This window comes from Pseudorasbora parva, chromosome 10 (assembly GCF_024679245.1).
Source record: "Pseudorasbora parva isolate DD20220531a chromosome 10, ASM2467924v1, whole genome shotgun sequence".
Lineage (NCBI taxonomy): Eukaryota > Metazoa > Chordata > Actinopteri > Cypriniformes > Gobionidae > Pseudorasbora > Pseudorasbora parva.
In genome coordinates, this window is record NC_090181.1 from 25,866,410 (window position 1) to 25,885,687 (window position 19,278).

The 19,278-nt window shown below is 38.2% G+C and overlaps 1 protein-coding gene across 3 annotated transcripts in view; it reads left to right on the top strand.

Annotated features, from left to right (window-relative positions):
• Positions 1–19,278, top strand: part of chrm3a (cholinergic receptor, muscarinic 3a) — a 109,315-nt gene that overhangs the window by 27,033 nt on the left and 63,004 nt on the right. For all 3 annotated transcript variants that reach the window (XM_067454635.1, XM_067454636.1, XM_067454637.1), the window contains exon 2: positions 4,897–5,018. The gene's annotated coding sequence lies outside the window, so the exon portion shown is untranslated. The remainder of the gene's footprint in view (positions 1–4,896; positions 5,019–19,278) is intronic.

The window sequence follows — 19,278 nt, forward strand, 5'->3', positions numbered from 1 at the left end:
TTGGATGAGGAATCTGATCCTAGATTAGCAGTTTTACGGTCTTCATTATCCTGGAGAAGCAGAATTTCTAAATCAGTTTCTAAATTCATATATACTGTACACACATCATGCCTGCCAGAAGATGGCTAAGTTTATTCCAGGCTTACACACGCTCTGCTTATGTCAGTTGAAGACTTCTGCCACCTTTTCTCATCCTTCACTGGAACATGCACATAAACCATAGCTAATTTTAAAAAGTGCATGCCAGATCCCAACTAGTGCATGTACTAATGCACAAATCCTTGTTTGTGTCTTGACCTGTTGTCTCATATAGTTAGAGTTTCTCTCATACATTATGTCTTTGAGGATGACATTGGTTTTATTTTTAATGCACATTCTTTTGCTGGCCGACATATAAAGAAGTGTCATGCTTTTATGGACCAAAACTGCTTTCTGTTTGTTATGATAATGCATTACACAGATTCCACCTTGATTGTTGTGTCATTTAGTCATGAATGGAACGTTGAACAAAATCCTTTCAGGAACATACGACTACACCCTTGATGTGAGCCTTGTTTCGTTTGGCACAGGTTCTGGGTTGTTAAAGGGTCAGTATAAGAACTTTGACAACCAAAAAAGGCCAGTCTAGAGTCCACATTAAAGGGTGAACAAGTAATACATTCTAGCGGACAAAGTCTAAGGACACCTTTATAATGGATCCTTGAGCTTTTTGTGGTTTTGAGTTCAGTCAATTAGACTTGTAAGTTTGGGTAACAATATATAATTTGTTAGCATTCTTTGTGGTGAGTGTAGTCGCCATTTAGATGAATTAACTGCTGTAATATTCCTGATATCTCCACAGTTTTACAATGTTGTAACAGCTGTGATAAGATTTTAACACAAAGCAGCTTTTCCACACTAAACCCAAAAATGCTTTGTCATACAGCATCCAATCAGAACAATGCGTGGACGAGACGAGTCCTTTTATGGTTTTCCTTGTTGAACCTGAGGGATCTGCCTTATAGTATCAAATGCTTTTACAGTCGATTCCTCCTTGTCCATTTTTTTATGCTCAATATAAATGAGGTGTTCGATGTCAGTCAGTGTTTTGGTGTAAATGGTAAAGAAAAGCAAGCTTTTAGCATTTTGTTTTGTGTTGCACCTGGTTAGGCCAACTGAAACAGTGACTGCCAGGCCTTTTCAGGATCAGAATGTACTAAAATGTCTAATATAATCTTTATAAACCCTTATGTTCATAAAGACTGTTGAATGAGCTACATTTATGACCTTTTGTTCCTCCTTATATTCAAACAAATACAGCAATATCTCATGGGAAAGGTACATTCAAACCCAGCCGGTTTAAGTGATAACCTGCATTAGCTGTTTTAAATCTAGAAACTTTCAAAAATGACATCTGTATTAGATTACAGATGAACTGGTGTTTTAGACAAAGCCTAGTATTCATTATCATGGTTTTGATAGGATATTTGCCAAGCTCTGATAACATTTGGAAATGTGTTTTGATGGAATATACCAGGTCTTTCAGAAAATGTAGTGCATGGGCTATGTGTTCTTTGTTTCATATGAATGGTGTGAGAACAGGTAAGGTCGTCTCAATTAAGGCTTTATGTTTGTACTCTTATCATTGACCTTTTACCTCAAACACAACTTTTACTTAAAAATAAAATAATACTATAAATGTCATCTAATACAATGACATTCATACATCTTTAAGTGTGATTTTTAAGCGTCAAAATGCACGTTTGAGCCCAGAGCACATTTACATTACAAGCAGATGCTTCTGAGAGGCTTCAAAAATACAAAACGGCATCTCTCACCTGACATTGGACCATTAAAAGTGATGCTTTGTCTTGTAGTGTAAATAACAAGGACACACAGGACACTCTAAATAGTGAGGTGAATTTGAAATAAATCTACCCTGCTACACTATTCGTTGCTGCTACCCTCGATTTGTTTAATTTGCTCGCTGGTTCGTTTTTGTGGTGTCATTCTCAGTTTGTTGGGCTCCATGCTGACTTTTGTTCATGTCTGACATGAACAGAAATTGTGTGTCCCTAGTAATTTGTCAAACATTCTGTTGTGTTCCGGGTTCATCTCGTGAAAACATAAGTACAATCTGTGCTTAGTCAAAAGGAAGAAATGAATTCTGTTGTGCCTTGATCAACTCATTTGTTTCTTCTTGCTCATAAATTCACTAAAAAGCTCTACATTCTGTCTCAGATGCTGGAGATTTTACACATGCCAAAAAGTGGTTAAGGGAGGTTAAAAAATGAAAATGGTTTGTTAATATTTCTTGACTTACTGTGAAATTGTCAGTCAATTAAAAAATTAAAATATTAATTAAATTTTTAAATCTTAAGATAAAAGGTGCAAAATGTAGTATTTTTGCGGTAAAATATCCCAAAACCGTCAGCCCAGTGTTATATATGTTCTTCAGTTGAGTTCTTACTATATTCCAAATATTTCCAACTATTTGTAAATTGTTAGAAAATTGCTATTTTAACCAAAGAGCCGGGACGTCTGAGGGAGTCGCCTGTCAATTGCATCATATCCGTGTTACCCTCGGTTTCCGATTTTATTTGGCAGAAACACTTTAATCTTAGAAGTGTGAACAAGTGTCACAGCAGCCGCTGAGCGAACACACAGAATAACGTCATAACATGATTTTAAACACACTTAAATGTATCTAATATGATAAACAGAGCTGCGTTACCTCATGCTTATGATTGGAAAAGAGGAAATTACACCCACAAATGTGTCCTGTCATAATAAAAGTCCTGCTACTTGCGAGGCATGTGTTTGTGCAACAATCGCTCCAGCGGCCTTGCTCAGCTCCTCAACACTCGGTCCTGCTCTGCTTCATACTACAGTAACGTTAATAACCGCATCCATAAATATGATTTCTGCCCGAGTCCTATCCCGATTCTTTCCCACCGGCTGTGAGGTGAAAACTGCGTCCCAAGATTCTGATATATAGTGCAGCTTTAGTCAGCCATCATCATCATCTCGAAATAAACCCTGACAAATATACAACTACATGGACAACTGATTTAAATGGAAATTATTTTAGAATTCAAATCAGTTATTGAAAGAAATCCATCCATGTACAACTGGTCTGTCAAACACTACATATAACAATATTAAAATGTAATTTTCAATACAATTAATAACTATGGTGTGAGTTGCATTTACATGAAATTATAAAACTAATGTCGGTGTCTTGAGAGCAGTGATTGAAAATAAACAGTACATCCTAATTTACATAACTCTCCAAAACATATGGAATCTGTGAATTTGTTAAGTTACTAGACCTACACTACTTGTTACTCCCCACCACTGTTTCTGTCTGCACTGTTGTTGCATTTTTGGTCTAAGTACTTATAGGCTACAACATGGGTTTTGGATCATAATTCTTGTCATATGTGGATTTGCAAAAAACAAGTGCTAGGACATTTTTAATAATTTTTTATAAAATGACTTCTGTTTTTTTTATGTAAACATGCTTGATGGACATCTTTGATATTGCACTATGCCTTGTTTCTCTTTCAGTGACTTGCTCATAAGCGCTGCGTTTTCAATTAAATAACGTACTTTTTTTTATGTGTTGCAGTTCATCTGTTTCAAAACATTGGGCAGCTCCAATTTTGTTAAATTCCTCAGCTCTGTCTCATGTTTTTAAATTCAAAAAGCTGTTCTGTCATTGTCCTTTGAAAGTTAAAATAAGGCATGAATGATAGCCTGTGAAAGTCAAAATAGACAAGACAAAGTCTGCACTGTTACAAAACAAAAAGTGAATAGCAGTTAATTATTTCTGGCACATCATAATCAATTGAATTTGTGGGCATTATTAAGACAGCCGTATGAATGTGAACCTGAATGATAAGGCCAGACCACACGCATTTCCCCACGGTGGATCCTACTGTCATTATGGAGGAATTGTCTTTGTTAGGTTGTATCAATTATTTCCAGTGGTCCTTTTTCATCTCTGTGGTGGTCTATTGTTTTGCTCAGGCAGGGTCCTAAACAAGAGGGAGATACTTATACATTTTGCATGCTAAGAGACTTATTAGCTGATATATTCTTTCTCTTTCTGTTTTCCCTCATTCTCCATCTTTATTATTCAAAAGCATTTCATTGTTAATGAATTCTCATTAATACCTCTATTAAACTAGCAAAAGTGGATTCCGACATGTTCTAAGTGCATGCGCACGGTGCTCTTTAGACCTTGTTTAGATGGTTAAAATAGGGCCCTCAATGTCATGAAGCAAACTTTGCTGAATCTTCTGCTAGTTCCTTGGAAACATGCCATTGTATTAGCCTGGTACTGTACTTTGTAAACCCTGCAAAGTGCTAAAATGATGCACCATTACACCTGAAAATTGTGTAGAAGCAAGCCATTCTTATCGAAAGAGGGGATTTTTGTCAGATAATGTAGTTAATTCATGTAGTATGCATTAGACAGTAAGTGAATGGTTTGTGGTCATGTTGTCTAATGGTGCTACTAGGATCACAAAGACTTTAAAAGAAACATTGCTGCACTTAGTGGCCTATTGGACCAACAAACATGGGTTAATCTTTCAAACTGCTCTGAGACACTGTAGCCCTCGACTCCTCCTGCAGCTTCAGCAGTTTCAAGATTAAATCCAAAAGAACCCTGTGACCATATTTGTTTGCAAGCTTTGGATGGAGCAAGTTGTTTCAGATGTGTTGAAATTTTAAATTCTTGTCAAGTGTTGGCAGCTAAAATTACACTTATGACGATTTTTTACAGATCAAAGATGAATTATTCATTTGTTGATGGGAATGTCTCAATACAGATAAGAGAGTGGTACATCAGACTTTGATTCTTCTTGGGATCAAACGGGTCTGACTGTATGTTTGTTTATGTGCCCGCAGGTCCGGGGCAGTATGAACCAGACTAATGTTCTGTCTCCATGCCAATTGAAGCTTCAGGTCGAGGTGCACCTAAATCCTCCTGTCAGAAGGTGACCTCTCTGCCCCAATCCAAACTCTACAGGGTGAGTGACCAGAATTATTGCCCATGTGCAGCGACAGCACTGTTGAAAATGATTTTTTGTTCCCTCCTTTATTTTTAAGCGCAATTTTTCTTGCTACAGTTAATTTCCTCTGTTATGAAATTGCAGCATATGTGAGTCTTTTGAAATGGTAGTGAAATTAATTTGATAGGGAATAATGATAACCCATTCTAATGCCTGTGTGCCTAATGTCAGACAACTGTGTGATGCCAGAACTCACTTTGTGCTGATTATTATGGAAAGGCCATTAAAGGTCATATAAGTTCGATTGAAGGAAATGTCAGACTTTTTGTAGAATAATGCAATCTTCATGTTCTTTAAACCTCACTTTGAGTCCCCCAATGTGTTTTTCCATGTATATTTATGCAGAGAAAGACATTGTTTTGTCATATTTACTATTTATTATTTATTATAAGTCATTTTATCATAAGTATTCTCGTTTTCAAAAGTGTTCCAAAAAAACAAAATAAAAAAAAACCTTGCCTCAGTGAGTTTGAGCATCAAAATATGAACAATATATGTATGAACGGAGACAGCAAGGATCAGCTTTCAGAGATGACTGCAAAAATAATCTAAAACAGACTAAATACTTTTGGGGGCCACTGTTGCCTTTCTTTGTATCTGTACCAGGTTCTGATCAGGAAAAGCATACGGTAACATTAATGCGTATTTGCATTCAAATCCACAGTATGCTCTCAGAAAAAATGTACAAAAGCCATCACTGGAGTGGTACCTTTTTAAAAGGAAATAAATATACTGTTACATTACTAATATAGATATTAGGCACTAATGTTTCTTTAAGTTAATAATATGCACCTTTTAGGGCTAAATAATGGTACAAAGGCATACCTTTTGGAAGGGTAGTGCCCCAGTGACAGCTTTTGTACCTTTTTTTCCCAGAGTCAGAAAGGTCTCGCTCTCTCTGCGTGGGTGTGCTGGTTAGCAGCTTGACACTGAAATCTTTGGAGCTTAATTATGGTCCTGTCACATCGGCAGAATGACACGTTTTGATCTATCCTCGCGTAATCATTTAACATGAACATCAAAATCGATCCATCATTAATACCCTATGAGGTGCATGACTTTACATAGAATGGTGTGTGTTTGTTTGTTTGTTGGATGACAGAAATAGAAAATAGATTTATGATTGTATAGATAGATATGGATTTCTCATCCTTAAAATAATACTCTTGTGCTACCTAAAAAAGTACAATGGCAATACTATAGTACAGGAATGATTTTGGATCATATTTTGAAAAATATTGCATTAAAAGATTACCATATTCATATACCATGGTATTTAAATGCTATTCTAAGGTACTTAACGGGGAACTAGTTGTGATTTTGATTTGTGGGTCTGCTTGAATAAGTTTTCATACTTGAATATTCAGAAACTTAATTTTTCAAATTTTACATTGCCACACCTCTCGTTCCAGTCTGTCTGTAATGCTCTGTTTAGCTCTTGTCTCTATGAAACTCAATACTTCAATAGAGGCGTTTCAGGGAGTTCAGAAACGGTGCTTACTGATATAGAGAATAACTCTCTTTGGAGCGGATTGTGTGCTTTATAACTTTGCAGACCCTTTTCTTTCGCAAACAGCAACATTATACACTAAGGAAAGTTGAAAATGTGTAAAAGCATAATAGGACCCCTTTAAAAAAGTATTACTATGATGGTGTCAGAGAATTGCAGGATTGGAGTTAAACTGTTTCTTTTTTCAGTGATTATTTATGTTGGACAGATAAATACATTTACTTGATGCACTCAAACAGTAAATCAGAGCTTTTTATAAACAGCAACTGAGGCTAAAGTGGTGTCACATCCTGCTAAATGATCATCTTTGTCTTGTCCTGTAAGTGGAAAATTAGATGGTATTAGACAGAAATTGTGTTGATATTTTGTGTATGGTTAGTCTGGATAAAAGGACACCCATTGACATTGTAGGCAGCTTCCTGTTTTTTTTTTTCTCCATCAGCTTTTAGATGTTTGTGCAACATGATTGGGGCATAAAATAACAAGACACTTTCTCAACATCTCTAATCCTCCTCTGGTGACCCACTGAAAGAATCAGTCAGATTATTTTGCTCATATTGATTAGGTCCAAATCAGTTTTTGAGAGGATGTGTTATGTACACATTTGTTTTAGATGAATTGCTTATTTATGAATTTAAATGACCAGTGCAGTCTGTGTATTCACAGATGAATCAAGGGTCTGTCAAAATAGATTCAGTGCAGTGTCACTCAAACAGAAATTACATACGAACATTGCTGAATATACATTTATTTATGAGAAATGGGGTCATTTCAGTTCTGTAGAAACTAGTCAAACTCTTCTTTTGTTGTCTGTTGTTTTTAGGTTGGGCAGAGCAAAATTGTATCTATGATGTGTGTGTGTATATATATATATATATATATATATATATATATATATATATATATATATATATATATATATATATATATATATATATATGTGTGTGTGTGTGTGTGTGTGTGTGTGTGTATGTATATATGTGTCTATGTATATATGTGTAGACCAGAATTTTTGTTCTAATAGGCTCTTTCTTATATCATGACTTGCGACATAAAGAGATACAGTGTATTAATAGCGTTTCTGATTTAAATGTCAGGAACAACTAATCTGAGCTGAGAAGTGTGATTTCTATATTCTACAACTTCCCGTATGTTGTGTACAAACAGTTAATGTGTGGAAAGGTTGGCTCGGTGTCTCGCTTGCTGCGTCATGCCCCTCTGAGGACTGGATACAAGCACCAATTCTGCTCCTTAGCTGAGTTCCCCAGCGGTGAAGCCTGGTGGAGTTTCCCGAGCATCTTTGACAGTCAGATGCATCAAATGCCTCTTATGCAGGTCTAGTACCAGTGCATATGCCCGGGTAGTCCATTAGTATTCCTACAGGCAAGATGCAATCTCCATAGTGTTCTTTCCAGTTTGAATAGGCCCAATTTCCCAGTGTTATACAATAGTCTCACCGTACAGGGTAATAGGAACTTCAGTGATTGACATTCATTGTGCATAGCACTGTCCCTTCTTCTGCCCCAACAGGTTCGGGGGGACCATCTAGCTTGCTCAGGATGCTGGAAGGGGCAGCAGTTGTGGTGACTTCCATAGCAATCCCAATTCGGCAGTTCAGTTTTAAACGTGACTGACTCATAGAGAATGTCTAGGGTTACTGTTGTTCCACTCTGAAATTGGGTGACACCTAACACATTTGCAAGGTTCTACAGTCCGTTGTTTTGCATGTTTGCCAGAGACGTGCCGTGTGCCAATGCCCAGGTGGAAGCAACACTCGAGTAGAGTTGAGTGAGCTCTCACTCTGAGGAGGCATGGCTTGTCTTGGGATTGGTATGCCAAAATGATGGCGTCAATCCAGTGGGCCAGGCTCTGTTTGGAGACTGTGGAAGCCTTTCCTTTCTGCTGGCCTCCATAGAAGACACAGAGCTGCCCTGTGGTTCTGGACAGGACACCGCAACATAAGGACTGGGTATGACTCCTATGGGGGCAGCACTTGCAAGTTCCCCCCCCTGGTCCCTATAAGGTGTGGTGGGAACATATCCAGGCCAGGGTCTTATGTGAGAGCTGGTCGGCCAGAATTCCATCCACACTTAGGTCCCTCACCCTCTTAATTCATCTTAAGAGACAGGATCTTAATCTCTATCAACTGCAAGGGCTCGAAGTGTGCTTTCAAGACCAAGGAAAGGTCACAAGAGGGCATGAGGTTTGGCAGAGGTGGATTTAACCCTGAAGAGGAGGAACTTGTACCGATATCCCCGTTGAACGCAAAGTGCAAAAATAGTCAATGTCGAGATGGGATCGAGACATGGAAGTACACATCCTTTAGATTGATCGCTGCAAACTAATCTTGGCTGTAAACACACGTGAGGATGAGTTTCTGTGTCAGCATCTTGCATGGGAGCTTGTGAAGGGCCTGGTTCAATAGACATAGCCGTGGTAGGGTGAGCACTGTAGAGCACAGTGCACTCTTACCTGGCTCTGTGGTTTCTGTGAGGGGGTGGCTGTAGATGCATGAGAAGATGTCCCATCCTCAAACTGCATACTCCTGCCTGTTGGCAAAAGAAGAGGTGGATTAGAGGGACAAGGCATTCCACCGCTTACTGTCAACCCACACCCCTTGTAATACAGAGGTCCACCATCTTCCAAAGAGCAGACCAAGATGGAAAGGCGTTGGCAGCAGCATCCTGTTGGGACGGGATGTGTTTGATCACCTCCATCTGCTTCTTTACTGCCAAGAACTGCTGGGCAAAGTTCTCAAAAGCATAGATGAAGAGGCCTGGGATGGGGAGTCAAGAAAGCTAACCTTGTTGACATCTCAGCAAGGTTCAGCCAGAGTGCTGTAAGCCTTGGCTGTGAGTGTAGCCAAGAAGTGTAGCCTTGAACAGGCATAACTGCACCGCAATTAAATGCTCCAAATGTGGGATGCTCCAAAGCCCAGCCATCAAGGGTAATGAGAGCGGAGAAGGCAGCAGAATGGTTTCTAGCAGAAAAAGGTGTCTTCCACAACTTTGTGACCTCCTTGTACACTTTCAGGAAGAAAGGCACTGGAGCAGGATGCTGGGGGCTTAAACTACACAACTCTCCCCAAAGGGGGCAGCACAGCCAAATCTTCATCCCCAGAGGACTCCAGCCCACCCTTTGATGCAGCAATTGACATATGCAGTCCTCAGGGGGAGCCGCAAATTAGATGCTGGGACTTCCATGAGAAGGCCCAGCAACCACAGCCGGAAGCTCCACAGCTTGTGATGGAAAATACAGGTGGCTGCTTCTTCAACCTCTTTTTGAGTGTCTCTGTTCATCTTTGTATTATCGTGTACATGCTGATATGGTTTGAGCTTTCTGCAAAGTTGCCCCATGCTTCAAACAGATAAGACTGATGTGTATCAGGTTTTCTGTTGGATTAATGTTTCAGGACAAAACTTAATTCGAGGGCGATGTAAGCTGGGTCCCTTTGGCCTCTAGTTACTGACAGCACAGAACGGAAACCCCCCAGCATTGCTCCTCATATCTGAAAATGAAGTTCTGCCATCTGAGCATGCTCTCATTGGATATACACAGACCTCCCCTGCACCTGTCTGGCTTCTCCAGGTGTGTGTGTGTGTGTGTGTGTGTGTGTGTGTGTGTGTGTGTGTGTGTGTGTGTGTGTGTGTGTGTGTGTGTGTGTGTGTGTGTGTGTGTGTGTGTGTGTGTGATGGTCCATCCTCTATCAGGGTTTAATTAACACTCTGAAAGGGGAAGACTGGAGGGAGATAGAGTGTTCAGTGCAGAGAGGGAAAGATGGATTGCAAAGGGGGGACAAGTGAAATAAGCAAAAAAGAAAGAGGGCAGTGAGCCGTTGATGGGGGAGAGTCTGCAATGGAATTTAATTGGCTACTTATACAGGCTGCAGGGTATTGTACCTGTCACACTAACACACTCACCGTAAAGTTTAAATGTGTGAGGGTTCATGTGTGTGTTTGAGCATGCTATCTGCAAACATGGCACATAGAGGTCCACTTAAATGGATAGTTCATCCAAAACAAAACAAAAAAAATTCACCCTAATGTTGGTTTTCATCCAATATGTATGTTTATTTTATTTCAGTAAAACATTTTTTTATCAGTTTAGTTAACAATAGCAACACTGAGTGAAAAATACGGAAGAAGAAATGAAGATATTCAAAACGCGATAAATGGCAAAAAGAAAAAGAAAAAGAGTTTGTCATGCCATTTTGCTGTGTATTCTCTGCTCCATCAATCTTTGGTGCCAATTCGCTATATTTCCTTGTTTAATGTACTGCAAGATGTAGTCTCTTTCCAAACTGCTATAAGTGCCGAGTCTGTGATATATCCTCCCATCTTGTTTTGAGCCCCTGCCCTTTGAAAGTGAAAGTGCCCTTTTCGATCGCGCTACGGTATCCCCATGAAAAGCTGTTTTTTTTTACAATATATAAATGAACTACATATAAAAAAATGGATTTGTAGCGTTTTGAGAAAAAAAACAATAATGTTGTTTTATTTAACAATCCTTGTTTAACATGTTCAGATGGAGCCAATAGACCATTTTCTCAGGATAAAGCAAATATATACAATCTGTATGAGTGTAGGTAAAAAAAGACATTTTCATGAAACCTATTAATATGGATTTATAGCATTTTGGTAAAGAACTCCTCATATGTATAAAATGTCTCAGTTTTTTTAATTTTTGGGTGAACTATGCCTTTTAAAAAGTCAACTTTATTTACTTCCATAATTTGTTCATTTAGAAACAGGCATGTTTGAGTAGCTAATTATATATATATATATATATATATATATATATATATATATATATATATATATATATATATATACACTCTGTATATTGTTGTTTTTCATAGTGATTCTCCCTGTTACATTGTTCCTCTGACTGACCATGTTAAACAGCTGCCATCTGAATTTGGATTTTTCTGAGAAGCTGAAAACTCATTTTATTCTCTCTGGTTGATTGGGTTCAGTCATAAGCAACTTTATCACACAAATGCATGCCTAATTCCATAGTTTTCTTCCCCTGGCCCAAGGCCACATTAACTATTTAACCGCATTCTTCCCAGCCAATCACATCACAGCATCTTGACAGGGCATGACAGGGGAAAGTTTATCCCCTTAGACATTACGTTACGGCAAACAAAAACACACACGCATGCTCCTGCTACCACCACCACCACAGCTCCATAAAAATGATCACCACTGTTGAAATTGGTAATTATGGAAAGAGGGGAATAATTTTGGTTTATCTATGTCAGTCACGCTTGCTACACTCTGTCTTTTGGCTTCGACAGGATCTGCAGGATAGAGCGTATGCCAGGAATGCATTTCTAACAGAGCGGGAATAATCACATTGAACTGCCGGCCTGCATGAGTAAATAGCATTGAACACAGTGTGCTGAAAAACTGTGTTTATTTGACGCCACTAAATGCCTCCAAATGCTTGGATTATCCGACGGTAATTCTGCCTCTTGCAAAGATCAAGTCTCATTTATTGGTGTTTAATGGTGCTGTACTGTATATCATGGTAGACCAGATTTTTACATTTTTTTTTAAAATAAATTTAGTCAGTGATGTTTATTGTTGCCTTTGATGTGCAGTGTTAGTTTTATTTTAGGTGATTGTCTACTGGCATAAGTCATAAGAGCCTAGCCAAAGTCTCAGTGATCATTCAGATATTACCCAGGTTCCTCCTTCAGTGTTTGTCCATTCTATGCTAAATTATATTATATTATATTATATTATATTATATTATATTATATTATATTATATTATATTATATTATATTATATTATATTAATTATATTATATTATATTATATTATATTATATTATATTATATTATATTATATTATATTATATTATATTATATTATATTATATGGAATTAGTCAGTTGTGTCTGGCAATTTGTATGTAACCCTGTTACCGGATGATATCCATTCGTCCACCCGTACACACAGATTATTATTTCTTTTAATTGTATGTATTGTGCATATCCAGTTTTGGTGATTATTTTGTATATATTGCTAAAACACACTAAGGTTTTAGGTTTTGATCAATAAACTGAATTTATGTCAGAAATATTAACGGAAAATATATATTTATTTTGAGATTTTATTTAGCCTGAAATTTTAAGTGAATTTAAAATTGTATTGAGTCTAAAACTGTTTTGTACCCTATTCATGGAAAGTGCCAGTAATAAAGACTTGATAGACAACATTAACGCTTTGGATGACAGTCAGAATCAAATTCCTGAAATGTGAGGAATTTTTAGAATATCTGTTTATAAGGGTTACATGTGGACTAAGAACATATTGTAATGAAAGAAAGGTCAGGCCATTAATGTTGTGCAACACCAGAGACATCCAGCAAACCTCAAACAGCTCATTTAAATATCCTACATATCCATGGATGACTCAAGGAACAGATGGTGGAAAGCAAAGTTGGATTATTCATTTGAAATGAGAGACCAACAGATAATAGTGCGTGCGTGTAATTGAAGTTTCTTGAGGCATAGAATAGGATCTGCTCTGAATAAGCTCCTGTTTTGCCTCCAGAGGTAAATTCCTCATTCTCACAGGTGCTTTCACCTGCACCTGTTATCTTTTCATCCACTTGGATGGATCTCAATGTCCATGCGTCTCTTTCTTTCTCTTCATTTCCTCTTTTCTCTATTCATACTCTCAGTTTGTCTGCACCGGCATTGTGCACACACTTTGGCAGGTGCTAAAGTGTAGGTGAGAAGTGTGTGTGTGTGTGTGTCATAAAATCGTTAACAGAAGGCCTTTTTTGTGTGACGTTTTTCAAGCTTTGTTCAATAAATCTGTCACTCAAAACATGTCAGTTCCATGCTGATCTTTCTCACGCAGTTAAACTGTTTTAGTCAACCTTTAGTTCGACGTCACCCTTTCCCCTCCTCCCATCTCCAGAGTTTTATCTTTCCGTTGTGTCAAACAGCTGTGGTATTTGTTAATTAAGTTGAAACACTTTGTCAGATCGCAAAGCACAATTTGACAAACCGAATCTCCCCCTAGATGCTTTTCCTTTCGATCATTTCAGATGTAAGATAGCAGTATTTCACAGAGCACAGACGATTAAGATTTATGTGTCAATTCTTCAGCGGATGCTGCAGTAAGAGTTAGTTTAAATGGATCGAAGAGTTCATCCGTGGTCAGTTGGTTCATTTCATTCTTATAGGTAAATGAATAAATCAGTTAAGCTGATGTTTTATCATTGCATTGTTTCATGCTTGTCAATTCCCCTGCTACACAGCAAGCTGCTTTTCATATACAGTGGCTTTAATGCATTGAACTTGGTTTGTATCTTTTATCCTAGTTATTGTGTCTTTACAGACCCTGCAACCAGTGCCATATGACAGTCGGATGATCCCAGTCCCTGTAATATAATATTAATAGCAGAAACTATTGTATTCTTGGCAGCTGAGACAGTGAAAGTTACAACTGCTGAAAGACCGTTTCAGGTCACTGCTTGAGAATGAAAAGCTTTTACTCTGTGCAAATATGACTGAGGTTCACTGAGAAAAACACACTCGATCCACGTCCTACATCATTTTAGAGAAAGATGGAGTTTCTCTTATTGTATACTGAAGGGCAGAGAGGATGGCACATAGCCAGGATCCAACACTGAATCTTTGAAAAAACGTTGGCATTTCTTTCTTTTCTTGATAAAATGGTGTATTGAGCTGGTAAATTACTAAAGTTAATGACACCATTATTACTATCACTCATTACTACTTATTATGAAGTAGTACTATGAATAAATGCAAGTAAACCTTACCCTGGGAGGCAACTGATATGGCTATTTTAGTCAATACTTCTGTGCTGAATGACACAGCCACTCATGAACAGATGCTTCACCCCCTCTGAAATTCAATCATGTTATATAGCGCTTCAACCTGGGCTTGGCTTGAGTGCAACTTGTCTGCAATGAGCATTTTAAATACCTCCAGTATTGCTTTGTATTCCTCTCATAATGTGTTATGACAGTTTATTTCAAATAGATTTACAGCAAGCGATTAGTCTTCATTTCAGGGTCATTTTATATGAATCGATCGAGACTTGCTGAATATGCTTTGACAGTGATGCAGCATTGTTACACAGCTTTTCAAGGCAACAACTTAAATTTAACGTTATTATCATTAAATCTATCATAAAATATCCATAAGCTGTCTGTATCATCTTGTTGTCATAGAGAAATGGGCTAGTTTTAATTAGCCTAATGACAGAAAGGAAGAGACCAGAGGAAGCCAGATAATTATTTCATTATGCAAATGTGAACTAAGACCATAATGACAACTAGCATGGAATATAAATATCATTGTTTCCTTCCAAATACCCCTGACCGACATTAAAGGTCTCCCTGCCATAATGACTGCTCTTCACTTTATTAATACTGACCAAAACAATATTCACATAATTGTTGGGCTTAACATAATCACAGCAGAGTTGCGGAGGTTCTGCGTGCTACTTGTAAACAAAGAAGCTGGTGAACGGCAGTCTTTCGAAACGGCTTTGGCCGCAACTTTGGAAGACTTGAGTTAAGCTTTTCTGAACAAAGAACGGCACTGATATCATACTTAAGAAAGGATGTGTTTGGACTCAAATTATTTAAATTTTAAAGTTTAATTATCAACTAGCTCCACTTCACGTTGTTCTGGTTGGTTTTAGCACCATCCTATTGTATGCAGAGGGAGTTTAAAAGACAACCGTTTATCCCGCCCCTCAGATTGAGCCCTGTCAATGGTGAGTTCCCAGACCCAACATCTTGATGTGGTTCTGGCTTGTCAGGCTAGACCATGGGTCCTCTTACAGTTGAAAGACATTGCAAAATGGCAATGTTTCTAAAATAGCCCTAAATGGACAAACTTCTCTACAGAGCGATGTCTGTGCTCTCTGACGACAACATTTTGATCCTTTGTCGGCTACCTTAGTGCTGGTTGATTGCAATTCACAACCTCTCCGCTAGATGCCACACCGAACCTTTAATTAAGGCTTTATATGGTTCAAGTTGTCCTGTAGGCATGGAGTCAAGCAAAATCTAATTTAAAGGTCCCGTTCTTCATGTGTTTTCGAAGCTTTGATTATGTGTACAGTGTGCAATATAACATGAGTTCATGTTTCGAGTGTAAAAAAACGCAGTATTTTTCACACAATTGACTTATCTGTACAGCGCTGATTTCTCTGTCCTAAAAACGGCCTGATGATTTCCTTGTTCTAGGAAGTCCCTCCTTCAGAAACACGTAACGAGTTCTGATTGGGCCAGCGCTTCCTGTGTTGTGATTGGACAGTAGCTTAGCGCACTTTGCCCGGAAAGGTCCCGCCTCTTACCATAACGGGGAGATGCAATCGCTGAATGCTCGCTCTTCTCCACGTGGGAGAGCAACAAGACCACGCCCCCTATTTTGCGTGTACTTGTGGGCAGAGGGTTAGTCAACAAACGGTTCTAGTGACGTCACTCAAGCAAGGAAGTGCAGGGGTGTAGTCCAAACCGGCCGTTCGCTGTAGGCTTTGAAAGGGAACTTCTGTTAAATAAAATATCTCGCTTGGCATTGAACTTTGAGCTTTATAATTTTACAGGTATTATTTATGCTCCAACAGCAACATTACACACTAACTAAAGTTTGAAAGATGGAATCGCAAAGAACGGGACCTTTAACCAAGTGCATTTGTATATGTATAATTTAATATTTTAAGTCATATTTATTATTTTCAGCGCAACACACACACCTCCTGTATATGTAAATTTGAGTCAATATAGACTGCACATTAAATAGTGTTCACAAAACACTATTTGCTTGCCGCAATTATTGTTATGTTATACTGAATTTCATTTAAAAGATATGTTTGTGATATTTTCTATTGATCATGATTGCAGTAATTAATGAAATGATGATCAAGTGATGGGGAAGAGCATTATTACCTGACATATCCAGATGGTCCACATGGATGTCTGAGGCTACATCTACATTTAATCTCAATACATTTGAAAATGTCAAAAATGCATTAAACATGCACCACCGTTTTTCAAGTACCTCAGTCCACACTACAATGCAAAATAATGCGTTTTCAAATTGATCCACTTCTGAAAGAATCTTCAAAAATATTCACCCTCTCTCAGTGTGGACGTGAGGCTAAAATGTAGAGGCAAGGATGCGTCAAACATCTCTGATTCAGTGCGTTTTGTTTTTTGGTCTAGATTGTTAAACAAAGATTTGTACGTGTCTGTTGTCAACTATAAAGCTCACAGTTGGTAACTGTCTCACATGAAAATGTTTAGTTATTCAGAGTCATGCATCATAATGCATAAATAATGGATGCAGGAGATGGAGGTTGTATATTGTGAAGAGGATAATTCACCGAGGTGATGTTTAGTGTGATGAAAAGACCCTCTTCAAGGGGCCCATTTCACATTCATCTTAAATTTCCAAGAACCCCACTTATGTTTTTTTTTTACTTTTTACTCATGATTACTTGCTCAAAAGGGGCTGGTTATGGCCAAAATCACACACACCCTCTGACTTAAAAGTGTTTATTATAGATTAGTCAGACATACGTCTTTGTGAGAGCTGCAAGACTTTGAAAAACATGTTTTTTATTTATTGAAAAATAGTCCTTTGAGAAAAATATGTCAGTAGTGGCACAGAATCTAGAGGGATGAATTGTGGATCTGCGCTGCAATCTGAAATGGGAGATTATTGCGCCGTAAGTCATGATGTGTAAGTCAAGATGTAAATAACAGCCCCACAAAAGTGTGTTATGACTGCAATATAAACAGGCCATTATGCAGTATCGTCATCATCACTATTACCTAACTTTTGTTTTTGTTCAAACTTTGAACTTTCTGTTGGAAACTAATGCTTTTCATTTACAGTGCTACCTTTTGGAGGGAAACCCTTTTAAATCCTGAAGATCTGAATTGATGGTTCTGGCTTTAATTAGTATAGCCTGTTTTAGTGATCTGATCAATTCTTTACAGGCTATGCTAATCTATGCCAGAATTAGCAATGCATGTGGGACGGACTTACTCTTCGCTTATGGCGTCACTTTGTATTGATAAGTGGTGGGCACTGTGGCACAAGAACAATTTTGAAGTGTGTTTGCTTTATGGATGTGCTGATTATGACCTCACATAATGCTGATGGTTTAATAGGTCATCCTTTCAATATATTAACATGATATTTTGCTGTTTGGATAAATAGTCTGTGATGCATTGATACCTAGATCAATGCATTAGTGAAATGTAATTATAGCTGAAATGTAAATAATTATGTTTTAAAATTATATATTCAATTAAGAAAGTTGTACTGGTTTGGAACAACATAAGGGTGAGTAAATAATGACATAATTTTCATTTTTGGGTGAACTAATCCTATAAGGATTTTTTTTTCTTTTTTCTTTCTGGCTCACTGCACATTTTACACCACAAGATAATAAAAGCAAGCGTTTCCACTTGACTTACATAGCTTCCATACATTCTGAGAGCCTTGATCTGATTTAGTGCAGGCGCTTGTGTGCCAGAGCTGAACTACCACAAATAAGAGGAACAAAGCTAAAACACAAAGACCGTTTCCCTAGAAAGATGTCCAATCCAGTCTACTCATCCTTGTCAGTGGCCCAAGATTAGATAGTTTTGTCCACTGACCAGAAGCATAACACAAAGACCACCTCGTACAGACAAGAGCTGCGTGTCATCATCTGTCTGATTGTAATCTCCATGCCGTCCTGACTCAATGTTATAGGGCAGCAGAGGACGTAAAAAAAACTAAATTGGGTCATGCTTCAGTCCTGATCTAAGAACATTCTTCATTAACCTGGGGGTGTCAAAGGTCATCAGTTGGTGAATGGCCTTTGGAAACTAATTTAACACAACACCGCACCTTTGGAGAAGTCATTATCAGGTGTTTGAATTATTTCTGTGTATAGTGGGTCGATATCTCTGGCTTCCCTCCAAACTCGTGTCGTGCTCTAGTGCACTTGAACATGTTCCCTACATGTATATGGACTGGAGTGTGTTTACATTTTCCAATGTACTTCAAAAAGGCTTCGGTCCAGTTGTCAAAAATTAAAACTAGATAAGTGCCAAGAATCAAATACGCTTCTTGTTGTTTTTTTCTTAGGAGCAAAAGAATGAATTATATTTTATTCATCTTCTGTAATCTCTCTCGACCAGTCTTTTCTTTGCATTAACTTTGCTCACAGTGCTCAGGTGAAATCATCTTGGGAAAAGGTGCCATATATAGTCCTAATTACTTGCCCATGTTTTGTCCTTTTGCGCTATTGACAGGTGGTATTAGTAGACGTCCTTCTGTGTGCATGAACCCAGGATGGCTTCACAGTCTCTTCACATAACTGATTTGAGCAGGGCTGCAGCTGATCTCAGATCAGCCTGAAACGTCCACCTCTGCCCAGTAACAGATTGGCGTTTGAGTGGCAGAGCGAAAGGCTGTGATAGTCTGTAGGCAGCTGGTACACACCCCTGGCATCCAGGTCCATGAATGTTAATGTGGCACTGTAAAGCCCACGGGTACCAGATCTCTCCACAGTGGGAACACCTGAATTTGCATACCCCGTCAGTCATTACAACACCTACTTAAAGGGATAGAGACCTAAGCTGGTGCGGGTGTCAGAAAAAGCAATAACTTGTATATACCTGGATTTTTGGTATCTTTTACTTTTTTTTTTTT